The 27,188-nt window shown below is 44.7% G+C and overlaps 1 long non-coding RNA gene across 1 annotated transcript; it reads right to left on the bottom strand.

Moving 5' to 3' along the window:
- Positions 1-13,495: 13,495 nt before the first annotated feature.
- Positions 13,496-24,692, bottom strand: LOC121072364. The gene is made up of 3 exons (XR_005821160.1): positions 24,553-24,692; positions 22,295-22,420; positions 13,496-14,071 (listed from the first exon to the last, which is right to left on the bottom strand). It is a non-coding gene; the product is annotated as an uncharacterized LOC121072364 (long non-coding RNA).
- Positions 24,693-27,188: the final 2,496 nt, after the last annotated feature.

Below are 27,188 nucleotides of genomic sequence, written 5' to 3'. Positions count from 1 at the left end.
TGCAGACATGCCTAAAAGGCAGAACTCGGACTTTCTGTGGCATAAATGAAAATGCTGACAATTACTGGGAGGAGGGACGGGGAGAAGGACAGACAGTAACACTGACAAAAGGAAAAGAACGTCTATAAGGCTTAAAGGCTGAGATTGCCTTAGAGTGGAATCCAGGTGATATCTGAAATCCTGAATTACTCTACCAAACCAAATCTACAATCCCCTGTGGTTATGAATCGAGCACCTAAGGCTGTAACTGCTCTCCGAGGCAGATGTGCCACGCGGGGGCGAGGCAGCCCCAAGGCTCTCAGTAGCGCTGCGGCTGCGAGCCCAACAAAGCCGGTGCCTCCAGCCCAGGGAAGCCACCAGAAAACTCCATGCTGGGGCAGGGAACACAACTCTCCATTCACCATCCAAGATTGTCACAAGTCCCAGCGTCCACCCATTAAGCTTAACTAGTTCACCACAGAAAGCTCACAAAAATGAAGGGTTCTGAGTTGGTAACTTAGGAGTAGATTATAAAATATCATTTCTAATTGAGGGATTTAATGCCAGTATCTCGTAACAGTAACATGGACACCACATAGCACAAGAGATGTACTCCATGGAATAAATAACATAGCTTCGTGATCTATGATTTCCCATTCGCTTTCATAACCTGCCATGCTTGATGACACCAGAAAGCATGGAAAGAGCCTCATTCTGCCCTCGCTGTCTTTAGGAGAGCGCTAACACAGACAATCAGCTCTCATCTAGCATGGAAACCCAGAGTGTGAGTGGGATAAAACCCCTACATCCTTTTTTACCTGTTTTCTTTCACACTTACCAAACTGTTTTCCAGGAAGTGTAGTTAATACGGATTTGTCAAGTTTCCTTTATGAGGAGGTGATGCTGCTCCCACTTCCCCATGCTAGATGAAAAGATGTATCAGATATTTACTTTCTTCTCTCATTCAAAAGTCTGAAAGAGACAAATAATGCTCACGTCAGCCACAGAGGAAGACCGCCTGTTCTTAACACGAAGACCTGCTGAAATAGTCTTTTCCTTTCAATCCACAGTATGAAACCTTATAACTCAGCAGTCATTGTCACAGACTGAAATAAGAATATTATCTATTTCTAGAATCTCTGACCACCTATAAAGAAACTAACAGCAAATAGCAAGAATTCAGAAGGTAGGAGAACACACATTCACCACTTGTATTTTGGGTCTTAAGACGATGCATGTACGTGGAGAGGGGAGGGTGAGGGAGAAAGGGAAAGGGCAAGGGAGAGAAGGGAATCCAGGGGTGGGATGGTTTGTTCCAAAGCTGCTTTGCCTCTTCCAAAAATATCTGGTCTAATGAGGAGCATTTCTCCCTCCTGCAAGCCCTGATTCTTTACCTAAAGTAGCCATGTCATAACTTCTGAAATTTAAAGCCAAATTGCTTCTCAGAAAAGCAAATCTGAATTATGGGATCATAGTTGAAGCACTCCAGCTATTTGGCTGTTTACTTGTATTTGAATCACGAGTTTCGTGCCAGCTATGGAAAAAGATTGTTAACAAACGGCTGCTAAAACTAGAGACCTTGCAACTAATTACATGCAATGCTCCAAGAACTTGCTCCACTATTTGAGCAGAGCTCACTACTTCTGAAGTAGGAAAGTTTAGCCTCCAGTCAGAGTAAAACATAAGGCAGGGTGTACACAGCAGCAGACACATCTGAACTGCTGCACTTCAAAGGGTTGAGCACCAATTGATCTGTTATTATCTGAAGATGGCAACAGCTCAAAGGCAGAGAGAAACTGGGGAAGTTTTAAGTGTAAAGCTTAAACGTGGACTTCTGACGAGTTTAGCTTTGCGTTGACTGATTAGAGTATAAGAATGCGGTAAATACAATTTAAAAGTTAAATTACCATATGGTCATAGCTAGAAGTAAATTTCTAAAGTAGAACATGTAAATAGTTTCTTGCTGTCTGAACAAATAATTTTACATTTAAACTAAGCCACTTGGTAACTGGTACAATTGATTTTTGCTTGTAGTCAGTTACCGAATGGTTTTGCAATTCATTTCAATAGCCCCAGGCTGAAACTCTGTATCTGCTATACATATAATCTTTGGTTTCTACTATGCATATAGTCTTTGGTTGGTACAAATTACGTTCATTCCATTAAAAAAAATTAAAAAAAAAAATGAGGCAGCCATCATATTCTGCCAGCTATTAAAGGACATTGCCATCTTAAATGAAGGAGTGCTGCAAAACCTGGAACTGAGTTTGGCATTTAGTCCCAGCGTGCCATCTGTGTTGGAAGAGCCATGGAGAGACAGCAACCCATGTGGTCCAGAGCCCCGCCGAGCAGTTCAGTGCAGGCATCGCTCTGTTTGGCCAAATAGGATTTGGACTGCGGAGTTCCCAGGAGCACTGCAACAGAGTCTGAAATCAAACACTGCGCTGGACTGAGCTAGAGCAATCCTAATTATGATCCTCTTTGCATGTTGCCATATTGATTTACTTCTAGGTCTATGTAGGCTACAGGAAGTTTGTCTTTGGCAGACTCTTTCTGAAGCCCAGTGAAAGTTCTTACGGTTTTGTTTTCCCTTTCAACCGCGGGCAAGAGCCAGAAGTATTGCAAGAAGGAGAGGAAAACTTCTTGCCCTTCGTACCCTGCAACTTTTGTTCTGGTCCTGTGATCCTTAGGAGACAAAGAGATCTAATATCCTCAGGATGACCTTTCATTTTCACAGGCATGCAGCATTTCAGTTCAGCCTACAACCTCCTAATAAACCTGCTCTCCATGGCAGTCATGGTGTGTGCTAAATATTAGTACCGAAAACACAAAGCCCTGAGTTTTCCCAAAGCAGTATCAACAAGAAGATAACACATGACACAAACCACTTGGTGGAGCCCCGTGGATGCACATTTCCCCTCGCTGACACAGACGGCGAGTAACAGAATCCTCCATGACCCACTTTTAGATGCGTTCGTCACCTGCTTCATATGCTCGTGTAAAATGAGAGATTTCAAGCTGGAGAAAAGCTTGCAATAGTTGTTACCGGATTAGCAGGAATCTCTTTTTCAGCTCATACAACAAATGCATTTTCTGCCTTTGACGAGACCCAGTTTAAGCTTTAGTCTATGGGCGAGGCTGTACGGGGTCTTTAACCCCCCCCAGTGGAAGCAACATCCATCATTTGGCAGAGGGAAGAGGCGTGGGACAATCTGTACAAAGTGACTTGTGCTTGTTATTTGCCATTTAGGGGTCGGGGACAATACAAAGGCAGGACAAGTCCCACTAATGACAATAGTGGGACTCTTCATGGGCAGAGCAGGAGCAGAATATGGCACAGGCTGCTGCAGTAGTCCACTCCAGTGGGTTCACTCATCGGCTAAGGATATTAATGCTTCCCCTAAGCATTTGTGTGTGCTTGATTTGGAGGTGTGGAGCCTCGTGATGGAACGGGGAGCGGAGGAGAGAAAGTATTTTTATTTTCTGCTTCAGCATAGAGCTGCACTTCTCCTCTAGAAGCACTGCAGACATCACCCAAAGCCAAAGAGAGTTCTCGGCCTTGCCCTTGCCTGAAAGAGCAATTTTATAGCATAGGAGCAAGGGAAAAGTGCAGCCTATAGGGCCTGAGTCATAAGAGTTATCACTTGTAATGTTCATCTATTTAATGCTGATTAAGTACAAGACAGTGTAAGTTGAATTTTTATGTGCTTCACGGAAATCAGCTAATGACTCAGAACCACAAAAATGAAAAACAGAAAACTCAGGACGGTCTCAGTTTTGGCTGAGGGGATGAGGGAGTCAGATGACCCAACATTTCTTTCACTTACAGTGCAAAGCCCTGGACTGCATTTTTGCTGTAGCTGGAACACTGTTTCTCACCGCAAGCACGTCAGAATGAGTGTGAGGCTGTTTAGTGGCAATCTTGATGGAGAGAAGTTGTTTTAAAAGGACAGCTTTCCTGAGAAATGGGCATGAGTAACTCAGGTACCACACGCTTCCTACTGTGCAAAGAGATGATTTACTGTGTAAATGGTCATGTGGCTGTAAGGTTGGATTTTGAACTGCTGAGAGCATCGGAGTCAAAAGCAGCATAAGAAACGGCTTTGGGCACAGCACCCAGATCCATATTGCTACTGCACTGAGGCACTGGATTCTGAAGAAGGATCTGATTTTGGTGAGATGAAGGAGGCTTTTCTGGCTGTGGACTGAACTGCCTCAGTTTAACTCGACTCTGTGCTCAGCCTTCAGAGCTGGCTGTACATTTCACAATGTAGTTGCCTCCTAGAAGTTCGTATGTTGAAATAATTACGGAGTTTGAAGCCCCCAAGTCTGTCCCCTATTCAGATTCAGCTGGCGTGTATTTTCTGGGCATCTCTGAGCTGGAACTCAGTAGCAGTCCTCACCTAAAAGTAACTGATTTATACAAAAGATCTGGCATCCCTAGTTCCTATTGAATTGCAGTCACTGCAAATGGTCTGATAAAATCAGATAGTCAGATAAAATCAGGAAATCTCTACATTTATTCTCTGATTACCAAGCAAGCTCAATTTCATCATGACGAAGTAGAAGCCAGTGGTTACAATTATCTTTCTTTTCTTTCATCTGGTTTTTAATATTTGGGTTTAAGATGGAAAAATTACAAATGAATAAATCTGCACCAAGTCCAGTCAAGATTTTCCTCTGTATAATAATATTATTCATATCTCTACAATGACCTACAGCTGGAATAAATTTTTAGTAAAAATATTAAAAACTATGTTGTAGAATAAGCCACATGGAGTCCCTGTAATTTGAGGAAGGTAAAAGTTTTCATAAAAGCTATTGAGAAAGGAATATGCTTTTTTTTTCAGGTGACTTTTTTGGATTTTATTTTTGCAAGCAGACACACTTTTGCTTTACAGTGCTCAACTTTCTAGTGTTTATGTTGAACAAACACTTGAGATAAAAACAATTCATCAATCAGCCACTCTGGACACTGCTTCTTCTCACTAGACCTCTTACACTGAGGTGTACTGAGCTGCTCAAGCTGTGTTAAAGCAAAGTTTTGAGCTGCAGTTACAATGACCTAACCCAATGCTGGTGCTACACAGGCTGGAAAGCTGTTTCTCAGCCCTGCCTTTCACCTGCAGACATCCCCATGTGCCGGCTGCTGTTCTTACAAAGTGTCTGAGAAATTCACAGGCAGCCAATAGATCAGTTAAAAATCAGAGCAGTAAAACTCCATACAGCTTCTCAAGTGAAACAATTTGAATCCCCAGTTCAGTGGCCAATTGTAAAGGGCAGCATCAGGGGAAAGTGGAACAAGGAAAGAGGCAGATGGGAGTTACAGGAGTAGCTTTTCAGTGCTCCCTTTTCTCTCTGCATTGTTTCCATAGACCATAATCTAAACCACCCTCAAACTGGAGGCAGGATAAATTGGACCCTCCCTAGAGATCCTTGCTTCTTCAGCACTCATCTGCACTCCTGTGAGTCTGCTGTAGATGGGCAAAATATGTTGCAATGCTTGAGGAATTTTTAATAAAAATATTAAGGCCGTTCTGAATGAAAGTGATTATCTACTTATGAGAGCACCAGAGGGAATGGTAGAATGGTAGGTGCAGATGGCATCTGGGTCAGCAGGTCATCAAGATGCCAGCACATCTGTGCATTTTACCAGAACTTCCTTAAACTAAAGACAGACTAAGCACAGAGCAAGACAGAGGACAGGCTATAAACCGGAGCCCTCAAGAAGTGATGAAAGGAAGAAAAGAGCAGGCTTAGAGCCATAAACCACCCAGATAAGGAGAGAAAAGTAAATCCTAATCCAGGGGCGGAAGAGGATGAAGAAACAAAAGATCACTGCCAGCTCCTAAGAGGTACAACAGCAGCACTTGGCTTCCAATCCAAGAAGAACCCAGGAGACACGATGAGATGTCTACAGCTGGTGTCCCTTTCCCTCTGCACCACAGCAAGTAATCTGGGCCAGACCACTTGGATTCATACCTCTTGGCGCTTGGGAGCACGAGGGTCCATGAATGTGTGTAAATTCTGTTTTGTGTCAGGTAAAATCACTTTTCTCTCCTACATAATCTCACAAAGAGCTTTGTTGCATTGTTATGGCTGTGTTATGGCAAAGTGAGTTTGGAGAACACAAACCTGGCAAGGTTAGCCGTACCAACCACATCTACTAACACTACTTACATTCCTTTTATCCACCTGAGTGCAAACTTTTGGCTTGCCTGAAATGCTCTGGAGAGACATTCGTGTATCTTTTCCCAGTTATCCCCATGATGAGTACAAAAGTACAAGCTCAGGATTTCCAGGTCCTCCTGCTAGTAGGTACCACAGGGCTCCTTCCTCTCAGAGCCTGGGAACAAGGCTCTCTCCAAGGAAATGAGTCTCTCATCCTTTCTTATGCCCACCCACACTCCATTCTCCTGCATCATTCCACTCCAGCTTTCTTCTCAGTTGGTAGGAACTTGTAACCTTTGAATTGATATTCTTAAACGATTAAAAAAAATACCGAGTTTTGCCTCATTTTTGAACTTACAAAGTTTCCCATGGCTTCAGCCCACAGCCAAAAGTCATCCGCAGATCAGCTGAAGCACTCCTAGGGTCCCTGCAACGGGAGTCGGGAAGCTTTCTGGGCAGTATTTGCAGCCTGGAAGATGCAGAAATCAAAACCAGCCACAGTCTGAGAGCATACCCACTGCGCTCACTGCCACTAAACTTGCTCTGCAACACCTCTCAGTGGTGTTTTCTGTCACCTCTGGTAGACCAAAAATTTCATTCCAGCCTGCTTAACAATGACTCATTTGTGCTTTGCTAATTTCTGGTTTGTCCACAGCAATGCAAAACATCAATGTATGAAGCCCTCCAAGTGAGGGAAACTCCAGCCTGGACAGAAACTCCACAAACACAGCCAGCCTCAGCACATTGCCCCTGCTCTTTTCTTCCATCCCTGGGCCACGGCATCCAAGGAGCCTCAAGGAAAACACTGGCACAGCCCAACTCTGAAGAAATGCCGCAGAGATCACCGCACACCTTGTGATTTGGGCCTGTTTCTAGTTATTTCTGTACTCCATAGATCAACAAGGGTGAGGAACGTGAAAATCCTAAAGACGGGGTTAGTCTTTGGCATGAGGCTGGCGTCTGCCACGGGAAATTAATCCATTCTAAGCTGCAGCGAGCTGAGCTGCTGAGATTGTATTCGTGTCACCGAGACCGCTTATACTCACTGCTGCTCTGTGAACTCTTCTTAGTCAGCCTTGACAGTGGCTTACATCTTGATTAAAACAATAGCCTACGGATCATGATCCATTAAATAATGATTTATGAAAATGATGTTAAGGGAGTCATTTTTCCTAAGTTCACCTTCCAAAATATTTTGGGGAGATGAATAAAGCAATAGTGGGGATTTTTTTTTTTTTTTTTTTTTTTTTGAGAAGGGGGATTAGAGGGTCCCAGGGCACTTTGTCACTGAAATAACCACATCTGTCAGATAAATTGGCAGAGCTATTACATTTAGCTTCTAGAAAGAGTTCCTCATATGCTGAGAGCGTGGATACCTCACAAAAGATTTGCTCTCCGGTCAGTTGAAGCAAAATAATATTAGAGAGGAAAAGTAGTTCACAGCCAGTTAATGTTTTTGATTTTCTGAATGTCACATTGTCCAAAAAGTTGATGAGAAAACGAGGGCTCATAAGGGGCGACTTGACAGGAATCACATTTTAATTTCCTTTGCAAAATTTTGGAAGCTTCTCTCTCTAACTCTCCAGTGGCCACCTTGCTGTCACTGCCTTTTGGGGGCCCACGTATCCACCGTATGAAGAACAGACATCCCAAGGCCTTTCCTTTTTTTCTTCTGCAAGATGCAGTCAGAATCCCATTACATTTTTTAATTTGTTTAACTGGCTTCTAACTTTTCAGACTCCTGTCATGCCATAAAACTGACTGATGAATGACAGGGTCCTGCTAGGTCTGTCTAGTGTGTAATATGAGCTCCCAGGGCTGGAAACAATAAAACACAATTTTCTGAGAAATGGGGTTTTGTAAGAGACATGCTAGCCCTGACTTTGCCACACCCTTTGATTTTGTCAGCTGCAGTTCGGCAAGGTACGGCTGGATTTCGTTGCAGTTTCTATTATTACGAGTCCTCGGTTCTCAAAGGTAGGGAGGATATTCTGGGTAGCTCAAGGTCATTTAGGAAGAGAGCTGATGAGTGCCGTGCCAGAGCCTCGCTCTGCACGTACAGGAGCTGGTGTAAGAGTTGCATAATGACACGGCCACGGCTCACACTGAGCAGTCTGTAAGAGACAAGAATTTCAGATGAATCGGAAGGCAGTCCCTCCCCTCCCACAATGACCTCCTTGGCCAACCTGCTTGGAGCTGCCCTGAGCTGAAATTCCTATCTATCTTTTAGCATTACCTTTTCAAAGGACTGTGGCTTGAAAAGAACAAAGAAAGACTACCATTAGAGTCCGGCATTCAGCTATTATTGTCACATGCTGGTTTGGAAACAAAGTAAAGAAAGGTTAATGTAAGGTTTCAGCTCGCTGTCGTTAATACAGTCAGGCTGTCCTGGAAGAAAGGCTTCCTCAAAACTCAGAACACTCTTTCTCTGGCTTTCTAGGCAGAACTGATCAGATCCCAATCCAGGCAGGGGAACGAGGCAAAGAAACGGTGGAAGAAAGCAAGCCTTTTTGCTTCACCATTCAACAAATCTGAAGCAGCAGAGGTGCAGGAAAGCTGGGAGCTCTGCCCAAGGCTACAGAGGAACTTGGGCAGGGGACAGAATCAGGAGCTGCAAACAGCCCTCCCAACTGTGGGGCCATCTCCTACCTCTGAGGTACACAACGGACTGGGAAGGGACACGAATCTCACTGGCTCTGTTCTGCTTCATGCTGGGAAAGGAAGGCAGGAGCGAGGGATGTGGGCATCGGGCATCAGCATGCTGGTGCCGCTGGGACAAACTTCAGTAAAAGCTGTTGTTGCAGCTCTTCACAGAGGCAGCTAGTTCTCTGCCCTATCCAAGCACCTCCACAGAGCACAGGGGAGGCTGGAACAAGGCTTTCCCCAGCCTTCCTGAAGTTTTCCTGCGGACTGTTTCAGTCTTTGTACTCTTGAGATTTTGAGATAAAAGTGGGACAGGGCTTTGCTTGGGAGACAAAATCCTGTGCCCTCAGGACATGACTATCTGTAAATCAACCCTAGAGCAAAATCCCAAACGGGCAATAAGGTAGGATGCCACATCATTACAGCATCTTGCAGCAGACTGTGCTTGTGTCAGAGTCGGAGAAGCAGGAATGCATGTGCCCTTACAGTGACAGCATAGGAGATTTTGTTTTGGTTTTGAATAAATGATTGATAGGGTAAAGGCAACTCGGGGAGCAGGTCAAACAAAGCTAATGAAAAAAGTAAATCCAGTCGTCATCCTGTTATATCACTTGCTAATAGAGTGGTGTTTAGCAATAGCTTGTGTGTTGTAAGGCTTAAGGTTATCAGCAGAGTGACTGCAGAGAGCTGTTTAGAATTCATCCCACATCTGCAACTATAACCCAGCAATTTAGACAAAAACATGTACTCTCCATAGGTGCGTGGCATAGGCTATTACAATTATTAATATAGTAATAGTCATAATAAATGACACATTGAGTGTATTTGTTACTCAGTGGAAAACTTAATTATAATATCCAAGCTGGCAGCAATTGATTTACTTTTTGTTATCTCTGAAATTGTATAATTAGTTCCCAAGTTACAACTCCTGTGAAATCTCTGCCTTGTAGGGGGCAGGAGATCTGGAGTTACAGCTGCAACCATTGCTCTTTCTGGCAAAGAGAGCTTTCCCTTGAGAATATTAATTTTTAACATAAAAATGAAAAATGAGTAAAATTATGTTGTATAAAAAAGGGAATGCTCTGTATGAACGTCTCATGGAGCCTGCCCTCATGTTGGAGGGATGTCCTTGGTAAAAGGAGCTCTCTAGTGTCCAGTTGCAATACTGCAGTTCGGAAAGATGATGCTATGAGCACACAGTCTAATAAAATAAATGTGCAAAGTAAATGGAAGGCCTATGTCTCTTGCTTGAGGTACTTAGTGCTAATGCATAACGTGTAAAGTGCTACTTAAATGTCACTATAACCCAAACCAACACTGTACTCAAAGGCTTTAAGGCATGAGGCAGAGCTCTCATTTGTTCCCACCTATCCTTCTCAATCTGGTTTTTTTTTTTTTTTTTTTTTTTTTTTTTTTTTTTTTTTTTTTTTTTTTTTTTTTACCTTTTTACTTCTGCTGCACTTCTGAAGTAGCTCCTGCTTGGTTTGTGGGGCAAGAATGTGCATGCACATCTGCCAACATCCAGGCCATGGCAAAAAGATTTACAATTTTACTCTCTTCCTTTCCAAAGACAGCAGAAGTGCCTGCCATCTGGGAATCCAAGGTCAGGTGCAAATAACAGCTTGAGGTAGAATATTTGGTACAAATGAATGCCTAATTGCAGCTGCTGACAATTAATGCATGCACCTGATAAGGCAAAACTGTCTCGTGCCAGACAAAACAAGCCCTTGGTCACTAATCACAAAAAGCAAAGTATAAAAAATATGCGTGGATAGTAGTTTATAAAGGTGGCTAGTCACTTTGTCTTTCTAAACTGAAGACCTCAACGCTTTAACTAGCAGTTATGATGCAGGTTTGGCTGCATGCTACAATAATAAATACATTGCCTTTACACTGCTTTTAGTGCTTGTGTTCTGCTTTTCAACAGGTTAGTAATAAGCTCACTAACATTGATAAAAATGAATTTAAAAGTATATCTGGTCGTCACTGGATATCATAGATGGAGAATAATGACATGACAAATTGGCAAACTGAGATTATCTGCAAATATTATGAGAGACATTGGAAGCTCTTACGAAATACACCATCATTTTAATAGCATTTTGCTATTATGGTACCTCCCTTGTGGATACTGTGGTTTAATATTGCAAGTATGAAAAATGATGACACAGTTGAAGCTTTGCCACTGAAAAGCACGATCTTGTGTTTCCTAAACCCTCCTTCTACAGCAGGACTTACTTTAGAGTAGAAAATAAATTAAGATATAATAATTAACGAAATGTGTTTCAAAGGCAAAAAGTCCCACACAGGGCTAAGTTGCTCACCTTTAATCACTACAAACAAAATGATGATGGATTCCCTGCAAGCTACTGCGAGCCACGAGTTGAAACCTTCTGCCTTTCGATGTGTTCTCAGCAGTTTCTTCTTCTCCCATTATTGGCCTCCATTATTGGTGTTCAGTGTACAGAGAAGCCATAGTTTTAGTAGCTGAAAAATAATTTCAAGAATAAAAGCCACAAACAACAAAGCATCCTGCCAGACTCCATTCAATCATGACGATAATCGTTTTTCCTCCACCCAGCATTTCAGCTGAGATTTAGTGATTACTCTTGCTAAATGCAAAGCCCATCAGTACATTATTATGTTTAAGCAGCATATGAAAAATCTGCAGCCCTTTTTTTTTTTTTTTTTTTTTTTTAATTCTTTCAAACCTGCAGTCATGGCAGCAATAGTCTAACCATTCTTGTGGCTTTTTTCAAAATACACCAAACTGTCGATATTTTCTGAACAGAAAGCTGAAGTTAAGTGTTTCTTGCTTTCTCTTAAAGTTCTTTGAAAAAAAAAAAAGTCCTCTGATGCTTAATCTCAAAAACGCTCATTCCTTTTTCATTGAGATTAGGATTAGATCTTCTTTTCAGATCTCCTGCATAACCTAGGACAGAGAACTTCACCAAGTACATGGCTAGGTTCAGTTTTAATTGCAGTGTTGGCTCCTAGTACTCCATAGAGCCCTCGCTCACCCCTGCCGATGTCAATGAAAGGTCGTTGTTGAATTCAAATGGACTGGAGCTGAGCCTTAGGGAAGACGGCAGCTCCTGGGGTACCACAACCAGTTGTCAGGGAGAACCTGCTATTTTGCTCTGTATCTTCTTCAAAAATGGTAAACCAGAAGATGTGTAAACTGTGTTCTAACAAGAATAAAATCCATAATTCAGGACAGCACAGAAAGCACCTGGTTTCATGCTTCATTTCCATTTCTAAACATAGAAGAGGCTCACAGAAGCATCTGCTGAGCTTCTGAATGAGTTTGGATCAGCTGCGAGTTCCCGTATGCCAAAAGCAAGCCAAACTCACACATGGAATCAGGCAAATCTCAGTGACACCAGGTCAGTTTACATCCCAAACTGAGAGCAAATCTGGGTTGATGACAAAGGTACCTGACAGAAAAAAAAAAAGCAGAAACTTTGCATGCCCTTCACGACACGAGATTTCAATAGACAATAGACAGTTGCAAGAAGTAGGTACCTTTTAGTTTTTCATTTCAGCTTTTCTCTCTCCACTTATTGACAAGAATGGTCAGATTAGATGGAGATTTGCAAGTGGGAAAAGATATTGTTGTTCCATGAAGAGGTTCAATTTAGTAAGGTAAATAGTTAAAGCAAAACCTAAGACTCCGGGGTATCTCCAGCACGTGCCTCAGATCACTGGCTCTGGATTACAGCCTGAGGGCTACAACAAAATCAGTGGAAACTCCAGAGAGCAGATCAGATCTTCTGGAGTGCCACTGGCTGTACAGAAGAAAGGTCTTCATTTGCTTGGTTTGAAGAGCTCTTGAAAAGAAAAATTACTTGGAGTACAGAAATAATGAAAAGTGTCACTCTTGCTCTCAGCTGCGGGATTTTATTCTCCTCAGTGCGGTGCAACACTTACCTCTGTCTTGGCTATCTGATGAAGGAAAAGATGCAGCACGTCTGCAATCACTTCTGATCTGCCACAGCCAGCACGGGTCAGCCAAACCTGGCAGAAGTGATGGAATTTGTTGTCCCCCGGGGACTATGAAGGGCATGTCCACTTGTAGCACCTGCCACCACCCGCACAGACACCCGCAGAGGCCACGCAGGGTCACAGCCCTCAAGTCTAAAGGGAACTGCAGCAGGTACCAGCACAAGGCACGCTAACAAAACAGCAGCCATTGCTGCTGGTGCTTTCTGCCATCGCTACCGCTGTGAGAAACAGAAGGCTTGTGGACATGGGGTGACACTGCCAAAGCTAGAAGTATCCACATCCCCTTTTCAGAAACGCACTGTAGATCTGTGCTGCCACAGGAACACAGCACAGAGATGGTGAGACACCTCCAAGGAGGCTGGCACAGCCCAGGGACCAGCTCTAGGAAATCAGCAGTCACATCCCTGTGATGCTGCCCCTGATCTCACCATCCCTTCTCACCAGGGCGACTCGGTGGAGGTACATAGGGCACTGGGGATCCACAGCTTCAGAGCTGGTTTGGTGTCTGATCTCAGCCCTGCTGCTGAGACACAGCCGTCTTGCAGGGCTTTACAAGGTGTCTCTGCCCAGAACTTCCCAAGGGGTCGGCTTCCCGAGCAGCAAATGTTTGCAGATCTGTAATATCTGCCTTTGTCCTACGTGGCAGCAATACTTTGGAAATAGGATTTAAACTCCTTTGAGAATATAATCCCAATAGGCAGTTATGCTAAGACCCCCATGCACATTCCAGGCAAATAACTTTAGCAAATTCTAATACAAGTGCATATGTAACATTATTTATACTTATCAGGAGGGTACTTCATAGAGCAGGAAAAATATGAATTGGCCTGCTAAGACCAGCATTTTGGAAAAACAAAAAGTTCTTGAAAGAACTGTAGATGCTTTCCCCTACCAACAAGCCAGACGTACCAGCATACCCTTTAAAGCTTCTGGCCATCACCTTGCAAGCTTGCTTTGATTTTCCTGTGCTCTTATCTGGAGTTGCTAGGATGAGCATGGGAGTCATGCCTGAATCCCCGTAGTCCTTAGCAGACCTCCCCCAGCTGGCAGCACTGCAGTGGCAGCGCAGGTTTCCTGCTGGAGGATGGTGGAGACACCAAAAGCCAAAGAATCTGGCCTTGCTGCTGGTGTCGGTGCTGACAGCGAGTCACCCAGCTGCCTCAGCTGAAAATTAGTCTCTCTGTCTCTCCAGTCCTGATGAATATTGATGAACTTCACAGCATCAAACGAAGCAAAGGCAGGACAGCTGTTTGAAGGGACAAACACTTCAGCTCTGGATTGGAAAGAAAGGAACAGACACAAACAAGGGAGTGGCTGCGATGAGCCAAGGCAGCCTTCTCCCTCATTTGTCAAACTGTGATTTACAGACACACTTCCATTCACCCTGTGGCTGCCATTTTCCACATCCTATGTCCACAAATCTCTCTTGCTAATTAGATAGGCAATATGTGGGCTGCCTCCTCTATAAAAAGCTTCTCTGAACTGGGATGCTTCCCAGCTCATTTTAATAAATCATGACTGTAATTAAATTCTTTTGCTGTATATTTCTGCAATAAAATCTGTATCATTCACTTTTCAGCCTTTTTTGCTGGCCAGCTATCATTTTATCTTGCTTCTGAAGCTGCTTTTCCTGCCTGGTCATTTGAAGAGTACCATCTGCTTGGAATCACCAGTCTAATTCAGCTTCTTTCTCCTTGTCCGCACCTTCAGAGCCTTTCCTCATTCTGTCCATCCCCAAAGCCCCACTTATGCTTCCAGCCACTGCCCCTACCATCAGTGACTACTTCAACTCACTCAATTTTTCAGCTCAACAAGGCCGTCCTGTTGCCTCGAGGGCCACTTTTACCAGCGTGCTAACAAGTGAACCTGACACGACCCCTTCCCAACCCCTTCTTAGCTGTAATTTCCCTTTTGTGCTGGCAGGAGATGGAGAGGAAGCCCTGAGCTGGGTGCTCACACTCCCTTGGGTTTGGGGAAGCGACAAGGCTTGCAACGATTACAGCCAGGGTGCCAGCCAGCTGGCTGCAGGCTATGGCCACCTCAAAGCAAACACAACTGCCTGAAGCAAGGGTTGGTAATGCCGGCCACGACGGACAGGCAGGGTGTTGGCTAAGCAGCATGTTTCATTATTAATTTCGCTAACTTATCTGAAAGAATTTGGCCAGAAGCAAAACAAAACAAAACAAAACCAAAAACAAAACAAAACCAACCAAACAAAAAACTGCAATTGGAAATGATTCCCTATTTCTTCATGAGAGCTGCAGTTCTGAAGCCTCAGATGGCCAAGGTTGACACCTGCTGAGACACAGCATGTTGTCTATAGCCCATGGCAGCTCATCAGGGCAGGACTCAGGTGGACAAGGGAGGTTCACTGGGCCCAAGGAACCATCCTGTACTGGAGACCGTGCCACGAGGTACTCAAACCACAGCTCTAAAAGCCGTGCCTGTGATGGTGCCTCGCCAGGACTGTCCGCCTGCTGCAGGCTGCACCTTTTAGCTACAGACTTGAGGGCCTGGACAGAAAGTAATTAGCATTATTATTATTTTTTAGCCATCAAAGTAAGAACTTTGCACAGAGAGAAAAAATATTTTCTAACTGGTTCTGCCAGCAAAGACCTTGAGGCAAACTGAAGCACAGACACTTAAACACATTGCCCACTGACCATAGCGAAGGCTGTGGGTACAGCTGGGAGGAGAACCCAAAAGCCCCCATCCTCTGCTTTAAATCTCACTCCATCACCAGCCTTCACTTAATTTTAATAAAGGTCCTGTCAATCCTAGTGCCTAGAGATAATAAGACTGACCTCAGGAGCCATGTTTTGGCAAAATGGCAAAAACCTAAATGACAAAAGAGACGTAAAAGGACTGAGAAGCTAGACAGGATCTGGGTCTGCTAAAACAGCGTAAACATCGAGCCTTTTCCTTGGTTTAAAAAAGCATTTCAGAGACAGGGATGCATGAAGCAGAATCTTGTTTTGTGCTCCTTCAGAAAACTTCTCAACAACTTTTTTTAACAGGGTCATGTTTAAAAGGGAGAGCCCTTCGTCTTTCACCTCCTCAAAAGCATACTGTAAGAACTGACAATGTATGAGGTTATAATATAGTGTCGGTATAAAACGTTCGTTCATATACATTCGTTCATTTCAGATTCAGAATAGACTGAGATATGCCTCTTTTTGCGTAACTCCAAGCTCAGCTTTGAACATGTAAGTGGGAAAATTAACATTAAAATGAAGCCTTAAACTGCAGTTCCTTGAAAGATGCAGAGCATGAAGAATTCAAATGGCTCTAACTCAGTGACCCAGTTAAAATATACAGCCCAGGACTGCAATTTGGTGGCAGGCATTTTGGAGACATCAGAAGGTGGAGGCTGCCTCTGCCCTTCTGCAAGCTGCAAGCTGGTCTTCTAATGCAGGCCCCAGAAACAAGCAGGTGGCCAGAGCACTTTTCCCTAGAAGGCATTCCCATGAGGTGGGATTATCCTCAGGCCTTACCAGGTAACAGGAAAATACTTGATATTGCAGATGGGCTCCACAGAGAGGTGTCGAGGTATCATACGAGCAGGGGTAATATCATGTAGGTACCACCTATATTGAAAATGCAGCTCCTGCTCCCCATTAGCATGAAGTCAAAATGTGTTCTATCAGATGAAGGAGAAATAACATCTCGGCATTTTCTATTATATAAAAATGGTTTTGTTGAAAAAGGCAATATCTGAGTTCTGGGAACAGAGAAAATGAACTTTTTTTTTCTATTTATTAGAAAAAGCATATTCTGAATACAGCAAGCAATCAAGTGAGCTAATATACAGCATGATAGTGCTGTATGGGTACAAAAACAGTGTCCTTGCCCTGCAGAAGGGTAGCAGAGCACAGCATCAGTGTGAGGGGCCTCGTGAAGCGTTGCCCTCAGGATCCCTGAGTTCCCTGGCTTCCTCCAAGAAAACTCGCAGACCATTATGAGGGAAGCTAAAGTGACAAAAGTTGTCATCTTTTCCACTATGCCTTTTGTCTCCTTGTGACAAGCTGCCTTATTTTCAAGGAGAAGTGCAGGAACAAGGGAAGCTTACGGCCCCAGCAGCACCCCCCACATGGGAGCACAGGCAAGGACGGACACCAGGAGCGCCAGCCCCAGCCCTGACAGTGAGAGCCACAGCAAAGCCTTGGTTTCCCTGTGGATTATCTGCTAGGGGAAAAGGGGCAGCATGTATCTGGTGAACTTATATATTCTCAATGCAAAAAGACATCACAGCTGCATTCCTCTTCTTTGCATTATTAGCTTTGGGTTTCATTTCTTTTTTCCTTCATATCCAGTCGCAGCTGCCAGGCAGGATCTGAAGGAGGCCCCCATGCAGTAGCCGTGAGCGTGACCTTTCCGTGTTACACAAAGGATGAGCTGTGGCTGAGATAAGCAGCCTGACGCTCTCCAGGCATCCCTGCTGCAGCTCTCCCGGTGACATCGCTGGGGGACTAACGCCAGCACCTCCCAGCCACACGCGTTTCAGAGAGCCTGTGCTCTCCTCCCTCCGTTCAGCAAAGCAGGCTCCCATAGCGCGCTTTTTAACGGCCTTTGTAAGTGACAGATCATCTGATTTGGACAGAGTTGTGAAGCAGCAACCTGCCGGCTGCTCCCTGTGTCAGAAAGCAATCATCGATTTATCCCTTTAGGACAGTCTGAAGGTGTTTCCACCTCTCCTCCAGCCATCCACACCCAGCCCTCACCACAAGGTCTGGCCCAGCTGGCTGGGTCAGGGCCAGACAAGCAGCTGGTCTGCCACTTGGCACAGGAGAGGCGATGAAAACGTTTTGCAGGGAGCAGGGGCATGCAGTGGGGGAGCAGTGACTTGCTGGGAACCTTCCAGAGCAGCTCTACAGCCCGCTGTCCCTTCTGCTGTTTCTGATCCTCTCAACTGTACCCCATCCATGTCTGCTTTTCCAGGGACAGGAAGCAAAGAGTGAGGGAGTTTTGGGAATCAAGTGGCAATTTATGGTTAGAAGGCAAAATGAAAGCACCTCATATGAAACGTGTACTTAAGGAGCAACCATACAGTGCTGTAAGGCAATAGAGCTGTGAAGAGTTAACTTCCTATTCTGTAAGAAAGCCCCACTGACCTCAATAAAAACTAAAGAGCAAGAGACCCCACCTCTCTGAAGCCACTGAATGCTGAGCTATTGCATCCAGTGGGGTCAGGACTACACATATAATGCACAGCTCTAAGACATATGTAAGTGTTGACAGGCTCAGGTCTACACTTGTGTTTCGTGAGCTGTAGGCCATTAATGTTTCCTTTGTAAGGTTTATCAACTTTTTTTCCTACTAGGGAGCCAGAACCAGACACTTCATGCAAGATGTAGCCTCACAAGTGCTGAATAGAGGGGAATAATCACTTACTTCAACTTGCTGGTTGTACTGTTACTAATACAGCCAGGTGTCAGGTGTGCTTGGCTCTCATTGTAATGGCACATTCTTGACTCATGTTCAGCTTGATGTCCATCAGGAGCTCCAGGTCCTTTTATAAAGCTGATTTCTAGCCAGCCAGTCCCCAGCTTGTACTGTTGTGTGGGGTTACTATTTCACAGGTGCAGGACTCTGCATTTGCCTTCCTGAACTTCATGATGCTTCTGCCATCTAATTTCTCCAGCTTGTTCACATCCCCCTGAATGATGGCAGCCTTGCCCGCTAGCATATCAACTACACCCAATATATAAAATAACTGCAAGCAACATCATGAACGATATGATAGTCAGCTTAATGGCACTGAATAAACTGAGAATGCAGCGGGACTGACAGCTATGCTACATTCATCCTTTTACAAAAACACCCTGTGTTGCTGTCCTTCACAGGGTAGTTGATGCCCTTACTTTTGAAGATGAAACCAAAGGATGATGAAGTTTACAGAAGGAGCTTACAGAATTCCTCTGAGAAGATTTAGCAAGGACTAGTAGAATTAAGGTGCCTTTTTATCTCCATCTCCAGTCCCAGAAATCAAAATTGTTAGCATCAGGCCAAAGCATGAAGCGCATCATCTAATCTGGGGAAAAAAAGATGCACTTTCCTGTGACCTTAACTCAGTCATATAGGTCAGGCAGCAAAATGAGCTGCTTAAAATAACATCTAAGCTGAGCTTCACTGCTCCTCTACATAGGCATTTGTCCACAGGAGGGAGAAGAAAAAAAAAAAAAAGCTGTATTTCCTTTTCAGAACTGCTAATAAATGCTACGTTTTGTCTTCAGAGCTGCTTAGTCATTCAAATAAAAAAGACAACAGCTAAGTAACAACAAGCAAGAATTAAATGGAAGATAATGCTGTGGTCCTAGCCATGCAAAGCCTAAATGTTTATTGCTCAAAGTGAAGGGGGAAATGGTTCCTCTCCAACAACTGTGCTGACAGCAATATCTGCACCTCCCTCTTCCTGTTTTTACTCTTGCCCACACAGCAGTGGCTTTCATCTGGCCCGTTTGGATCAGATATCACAGCACGTTGAAACACCATGCAGTAAATCAATGGAATCAATTCTTGAATCCATTAGAAAGAGTCAAGTGCAGGCTTAGAAAAATCCAAAGAAAATCAGGAGAAACTTACCAGCCCAAAGGGAAACATGGGTCAGTTTCCAGTGTTCAGATCTGGATGGCAAGAATAGCAACTGTGAGGAATAGCAACTTGCCTATCTGAAAGAGAGGGTTGGCAGCCTGTCCTAAGGATGGAGACTCCTGCTATCACTGCATGGTGAAGAAACGGTCCTCCCTTGAAAATGGTGTGCCTCTGTGCTGAGCTTCTGTAACCCATGGAGACACCCCCATTTCCTTTGATTTCAGCAGCTTTCTGGAATATGGCCTAGTAGGTGTACCTGAATTGTCCACAACAAAGAGCTGTTGGAACAACACCCACTGAGTTAGGCTGAACATGTTTCCTACTAACCTACAGCCTCCCCAGAGAGCTGCTAAAAAGTGAATTTGGGGAGTATGAACAAACAAGGAAATAATAACTCAGAAAAAAGGACCTCAGAGGTACCTCCCAAACCTAAAGGGCTCAGAAACCTATCATGAGCTTAAAGCCCAGAACAGGAAAATCAAACCCCTCCTGGCCAGCTCTGAACACCTCAGTGCTGGGTGGTGGGGATGGTGGGATTTTATGACTTCCTTGTGAAGGACACTGGTCTGCAGGAAGAGGTTGTTCGGTTCACTGACAGCGTGAGGTAAGCAACAGATAGGAAGGGGAGTAAGCCAAGGACAGTAACTATGCAGTTAGGAGAGGGAGGAGGCAAGGCATGGAAAGGAAGCACTTGGTAGTATGAAAAACTGCTGTTTCAAAAAGCAAAGGGCACAGGGAATTATTATACAAACTAGACAGAGGAACAGCTCTACTTCTTAGCCTGGTAAATGCATGCCCAGCCAGTCTTTAGAGCTGGACATGTGCACCACAACTCCACACTAGCCTGTTTTTTCCTCTCTCTCTCTCAGGTTGCAGAGCTGGGGGAGAGACTCTGCACCTGGGAAGAACTGCAGGAACTCAGCCATGGCTCTTGCCCAGAGCCTACAGGCTGAGGAGTAGCGGAGGCTGGTTCAGGAACCACCACCTCTCACTGCGGCGCGTTGCTGAGGCACCTACTCAGCGCCAAGATGGGCAACAGCTCTGGGCCATCCTCCTGTCTTCCCCTTCCCCAGCCTTCTCTCTCCCACGAATGCTGAGCTACCAGTTTCAAAATCCAGATTTCCCAAGTTCAAAACAAAACAGGCATTTTGGATCCACAATCTTGCAGCTATGAAAGTAGTGGCAGAATTGAGTCAGCTCCACTGGGTAACCTTGCCTCCAGAAATGGCAGGGAGGACCAGCTAGGGTGCTCGGGCATCCAGGAAAACCCACGAGCTAGAGGTCAGAAGACCTTTTCATTCAACGAAGGCAGATCGTGGCTCTGCAAGAAGCAGATTCCCGACATCTGTCTCCCACTGATTTCAGGATTCAGCAGATTCCTGCCTCCTGTGGCATCTCACTACTGGGAGAAGAAGCTGCGCTTGGCTGCCTGCTCCTGAAACCATTTCCTGCTGAGCCTAAGGCTACATCCCTTCTCCAAGGTTCCTTATGCCAACAGCTCTGCACAATGCAGACTGAGGGAATAGTTTTGACACTAAAAAGGAATTTCATTATCCTTGAAACCCCGGGACGTCTGCAAGCAGTTTCCGCCAAGAAAAAACATAAACATACATTTCAGCTTCATCAAAACAAACTCTCTTAGAGGAACTCCGCTTGGAACAGCTCTTGCCAGCGGTGAGGAAAGGAGATGCTGCCACAAACCACTTCAGCAACCAAGTGCTCGGCAGAGTCAGCTGTGATATGGGAAAACCCTTTCCCTGAACTAGGGCTGGACCCATGGATTCCAGCATCCTTGCTACATCCTTGCTTGGTAATGTGGGTCCTTTTGCAATCTCCCTATTTTGTGGTGCAGGAGGAAGCTGCCATTACAACACCCAGTGAGCTCCAGGCTCTGAGATCTAATAAGCAGGAGCTGGAAGTTCTGTGCTGTTCTTTAAAACAGTCTGCTGCTTTAAATTCAGCTGCAGGGACTCATTCCTACCGTAGAAAACAGTCCTTCTGCTGGAGTCAGATCTAAGCTCAAGTAGCTTTGCTCTGCTGTTTACCCCAGGACATTGCCTCATAATAATCCTTTTGCACATGGCCACTTCCTTGGGGTTCCTGCTTCCATGGCTCTGCTTGCAAATAATCTGAATGTCTACTTTGCCTTTCAAAGAGCCTCTCTCCTCTCCAGAGGGGAAGCTAATCTGCTCATTTCTTCATTTCCATTCGGTGAGCCATTAAACCCAGGGAACAGAGTCTGTGTAGTAGAAATTCACTGAAGTACCCGCTGCTAGACCTGCCTGAAGGGTATCTTTTGTCCTTGTTCAGCTCCTATGCTCACTTTATCCCTTGGATACAACGTATACCATGCAAGTGCTGTTGGCTTGTTATCCCCAGGACAAAAAAAAAATAAATAAAAATTAGCCTAACCACAGAGAAATGACATATATTGGCTCACCAGCCATTTCGCCTCCTCCACAGTATCTTTTGTTGCAAAAAGGGTGCCAAAATGCAGAAGAAAACCTTTGTTTATCTTTCAGACATGGTGAACCTGAGCTCACTTACCCACCAAATCTGCGAGGTTACCTGCATGCTGTTGCCTCCCCAAACAGAAAATCGCTAACTTTGCTTGGTCTCTGCCTGACAGCCACCCAGAAGCATCCAAGCAAGAGTTGGAGGCCCAATAAAATAGATGTTGTGCCTCACTCTGAAATAGATACAACAAGACGAGCTGGCAAGGAAGAAAGAGTCAATTTGTCTCGAGCCCCTGTAAAATCCCAGACTGTGTTCTCAGTAATATGATCAGATTTGGGGCTAGATGATCAGCTTTGGCAGTTCTAATAGAGTCTGTCTGCCAGTACTGTAATTGTAAACACAACCAACATCTGAATATAATAATAATAATGATAAAAAGTAATGTTACCATGGCCCACACCCACTGGGATGTCTCATTTTTGCTTTGGCTTTAGGATAAAGGGCGATGAGGATGTTTGGATCAACAGCTTCATTTCAGCCAGTGTTTCTGATAAGTCTGTCACCACACTTGTCTCTGGAAAATATTAAGCACAACATAGAGCTCATTCCTAGATGATGTACAAGCAGCTTGTTTTTCTCATTTCACCACAAATCTTATTTATATATACACTGCAAATAGATTGATACCACACACAGAGCACATCTATAGGGCCTGATTTTCCAGTGTTGCATTAGATTTATGGGCTTGTAATTCCATAGACTTTAATGAGTTTTACCAGACTAAAGCTGGTTCCTAAAGAGAAAGGATATATCATGAACATGCACATATTACTTGATATCCTCCCAGAAATGTTAGTATAGACAGACACCTGGCACAGATGACAACAGTTAAATTTGCTTCACATTTCCTTTTATAAGACCCTGATTTCAGTTGCTCATAACTGCCAAACATTTGATGTTTGGGCAGAAATTTTCCTTCTAATGTGCTTGCCTCAGGCTAAGTGTTTTCAGATAGTTCCAGCAAAAGTAGTCCAGGCATGTAGCCCCAAAGCAACAGGCAACGTCTGTCCCAGCGGACAACAGGCGCTTTTAGGATAAATTTAGGGGAAACCACAGTGTTTCACCAATATTAATAAAGGCTCCGACTGCCTTATTTAGAAGGTCTCAAAGCTTTGAAGCAAGGATTTGAAACACTGAAAGGAAGTAGCATGTTGTAACCCAGAAACGGGTGTGTTGCTGCTGCCCTGGAAATCCATCCACAATCCTAAACCAGCAGTTCATACTCTGCTTTGCTTTGCACTGAGCCCTGAGCTACCCACACATGCTAACACTGGCATGTTCTTTTGCAGTGGGAGATCCCTGTGCTTAAACAAGGCACGTAGCAAACCCACAGCGGAAGCTTATAAAGCCCTTTGCAAGGAGCTGATTGCTGCTGTAAGTCTTCTGCCACACAACCACACCGTGTTTGCAACACCTGCTGCTTCACTGGCTTCAGCTTATTGAGGCTGGCCGACTTCGGAGGGTCACAGAGATAGCAACATGGGTCAGCAGCAAGCTTTAGAAAAGGACAGAAAGAGGGAACGAGACAGCTGCCTTAACTTAGGGTGATGTTTTGGTTTTAATTTTTAATTTTGCTTTTTATAAACAGCTGCTGACAATGCACTGGTTAACAGTGCCAAAAAAATCCTTACCGTTGTCTTTGCTCTGCTATATTCATTTCAGATGCTTATCCCTAAGGAAATACAGAAAATACTGCAGAATGATGTGCTTTTCTTCATGCGTGAGTGGTCTTTAGGTAACACAGAAAAAGAGAAATGTAGGGTGGGCTAGATCCTTGGAGTTAAAAGCTCCAACACCCCACACTACTCTAAAGCAGGGTCAAGGACAAAGCAAGGTTTTCCTTAATTGCTCATCTTTGGTGCTGAGGATCACTGTGGCGCAAGACAGAAGAGCACCATGCCACCATGTGCAGATGGCACCTCTCCTATGGCACACCCTATGCACTTAGAACAGAGCGTTCCACCTTTAACTTGCATTTACTTTGCCATTTAATGCAACTCTGCAGACTCTCTGCTGACCACGCACAGCGGCCACTGACAGCTGTGGGCTGCAGCAGACCACCCTGCCATTGCGAAGAGCTCTTCTGCGCTTTCGCTGCACGCTCTTAGCTCAAGTGGAGGTCTCTGCTAAATCTCAATCTAAATAGCTCAGCCATTTTGCTGACCCCTGTGAGAGTACATATGGTTCCATATGGTGGGAAATCTGCCTTTTTTTTAAAAACAAAATTTGCTCCTAAGACCAAGTGTAGGAAAATATAAACAAAACTATGGTAGGAGAATATTAAGGTTGCAGAATCAAGCACTTGTAAGTCAGGAACTGGCTGACAAGGTTTCAGTCACATAAAAGAAAGATCTAAATAAATATGTTTTGATAGAAAAAAAAAAAAACGTTCTCTGCAAGACAGGCTAGATAAATAGAAATAAAAGAATGAGGCTGCTTTGTTTGAGAACAGCTTCTTAAATCATGATCATCTTTCCAGACCATTTCCTTCTCTCCTCCCTAAACTCCTGCCAAATTGCAGCTAGGTTTAACACGAACATTTCACAAAGAGTTGATCTTTGTACTTGAGAGATAGGCAAAGTCTGGGCTACAGAGGTGATCTTTTATAATCATTTTTGAAGAGTTATAATGGTGTAAATTGAGTACCTTAAATTCACCACACTGGAAACCTGCAGTACTACATAATTCCTCCCATAATTTTTCTTCCTCTTTAAAGATGACATTCATCCCTGCAGTGGGTCTGCTATAGTTAAGGGAAAGACTTTTCAAGATGAAATTTGCTTTCTGCAAAAGGAGAAAAGATTTCAGAACAAGTCCATTTAGGGTTACGCGAACAACCCCACATTTCCCCACATCCCAAACAAGCATTGCATGCGTTGTGCTTCATCAAGAGAAAAACGTCTCCCATAAACCCAAGGAAAGATGCTGGCTTGCTGTGAGGGAAGCAGAAGCTTCCCTGGCCAGGCTGCCTCTGGCTCAGAGCAGCAGCCAGCAGGAGGTGATGGCTCAGGGAGGCTTAACAGCCACCCACACCACATGTTGCCCAAGTACCAGCCTGGCACGCACCTGCTGCTGGCAGCAGAGCCCACAAGGGCAGCAAATATTCGGCGGTTGGCACTCACAGTCCAGCCCAAGGTGCCTGAGGAACAGCTGGATGCTCTGTTCCTGCTCCTCGGGTGCAAGAAGCAAATCCTCTTGGACCAAGTCGTGCGGTGAGAACAGTGATAAGGTGCTGGAGGAAGGCAGAAGTCACACTGCAGCAGTCATCTTTTGAGCCAATGTTGAGGACCTATCGAGTCCTAGCCTACAGGAGACACTGAGCAAAAGGCTTTGGCTGCTGGACAATACCAGGGAGGCTAAAAGAAAAGAAATCAAAGCAAGAAGTGTGGCAAAACAAACAAGCAAGTCATTTGAAATCAAAACAAATTCAAACCTACCTCCCTTGAAAGAAGTCCTGCCCGCTGCATGCCCTGCAGCACTCTGTCTCCAGCGGCTACAGTGGCAAGCTTTGCAGAGCCTTATCTGCATGTCGGGAAGGGCACCTGAAGCAAACAGGCTTGAAATCTGGCGACACTGTTCACACAGATCCTGCTGCAAAAGGGCTCTTCCTAGAGCAAGCAGGATCTTCAAATGCCAGTCAGGCAGGGAACTTGCAGAGGAAATGAGCAGGGGAGCAGCACAGGCTGCAAAAGGCTAAGCCCGCTGGGCTGTACTGTAGGACAGCCACAGCTTAAGGCAAGGATCGAGCACAAAGGAGAGAGTGATTAGCAAAGAAGTCCCAACTAAAAGGGCAACAAGTCTTATTCCTACCTGTCAGGTTCTGCCTTTCACTGATGGAAGCTACGCTTTCTGTAAGGAGCATTTTACTAGACCCCCAAAGCTGCAGACATCAGTGCAGGCAAGATCATAGCTCTGGAGGAGGGCCAGCAGAGTTCAAAGCCCTTGGCTGAAACCAAAGCAACTCTTGACAAGCATTGAGGTAAAATTTATGAGGTCCTGATTGCTAAAAACCTATGTTTGGGATATAAAAAACAAAAAGTAACAATTATGCCACCCACACTGTTCATTCTTTTCTTATGTGTGGAGCTTTAGGCTAGCACGCTGACATATAAAACAATCTGAGCACTTTTTAGATAGGATTTATAGCATTCCTAGACTGACATTTAGTATCATGGTTTGCAGTTAGGCATAATATTCAACAAGCCACCTGCCTCTATAAATGTCACTGTTTGGGCTCAAACTTGGTTTACGCACAACTCCAAGGAGCCCGTTCTTTCAGTTACTGCCTGTTTACAAGGAGCTTTCATTGCACACAGCACTGAAAAAATCAATTTGTAGAAAATAAAGGTGAAAGTCTTGTGTGATTTATCTTGTTTGGAAGCGGTAGAAAGGGGCATGTGATATCTGCATTCCAGAAAAGATCAGCACTGCCCACAGAATAAATTGGCACTCGCTTGTGCAACCAGCTACCCTGCGAGAAACACAGCGAATAGCTCACAGGGAAGAGCAACGGATTGCCAGGTGGGGTGGCTGAATGCCTCAGATTTTCACATCTGAAGGTTCCTGAGCCTTTTACAAAGCACTGGTGCTACCCAAAGGGACACTCTGTCTGGCTCTGGATTCTTTGGTGCAAGTATTGCTAAAAGGTAGACATCCAGCCACATCCACGGTGACAGGAGGAGAGTCAAATGTGGGATGCACGAAGGCAGAAGCACATCAGGACTGCCACACACTGTAGCATTCAGACTGCACAGCAGCCCAAACCACAGGGCAGTCCCAGAAGCTGCATCTCCCCGTGCCTCCACACTCCTCAGCAGAAATGAAGGCAGCACTTGGAGGCAAGCCCCTGCCCAAGAGCAGCTGCAGCAGCAATGGCTTCAGCACTACTTGTTCAAACCACCCCTGACTCTGGCTATATGCTCAGGCAGCTGTATTACAGTCGTAGAGTAATTCAGATGGAAAGCGACCTCTGCAGGTCATCTAGTCCAACTTCCTGCTCAAAGCAGGGCCAGCGAGATTAGACTGCCTGGGGCTTTGTCCTCATTCATTAGGCTGAAACACATGCAGTGCCACAGCTGCTCCGTTGCCTCTCTGATCACAGAGATGCACTACCTAGATGTGTGCTCCAAAAACAGAATACTTGCCCCACAGTCTTAGGGTGGGATTCTGTTGGGCAGCAGAAGCCATTGATAAATTTACCAGTGCTCTTCGCAACTCTATATGACAGTGGGGGACAGGGAGGGCTCCATCAAGCTCCCATTGCTAATACAAGATCTGGAAAT

The sequence above is a fragment of the Cygnus olor genome, chromosome 1 (genome assembly GCF_009769625.2).
Source record: "Cygnus olor isolate bCygOlo1 chromosome 1, bCygOlo1.pri.v2, whole genome shotgun sequence".
Classification (NCBI taxonomy): Eukaryota; Metazoa; Chordata; class Aves; order Anseriformes; family Anatidae; genus Cygnus; species Cygnus olor.
Note: the sequence above shows the minus strand (reverse complement) of the source record. Positions and strands in the feature narration are given on the sequence as shown.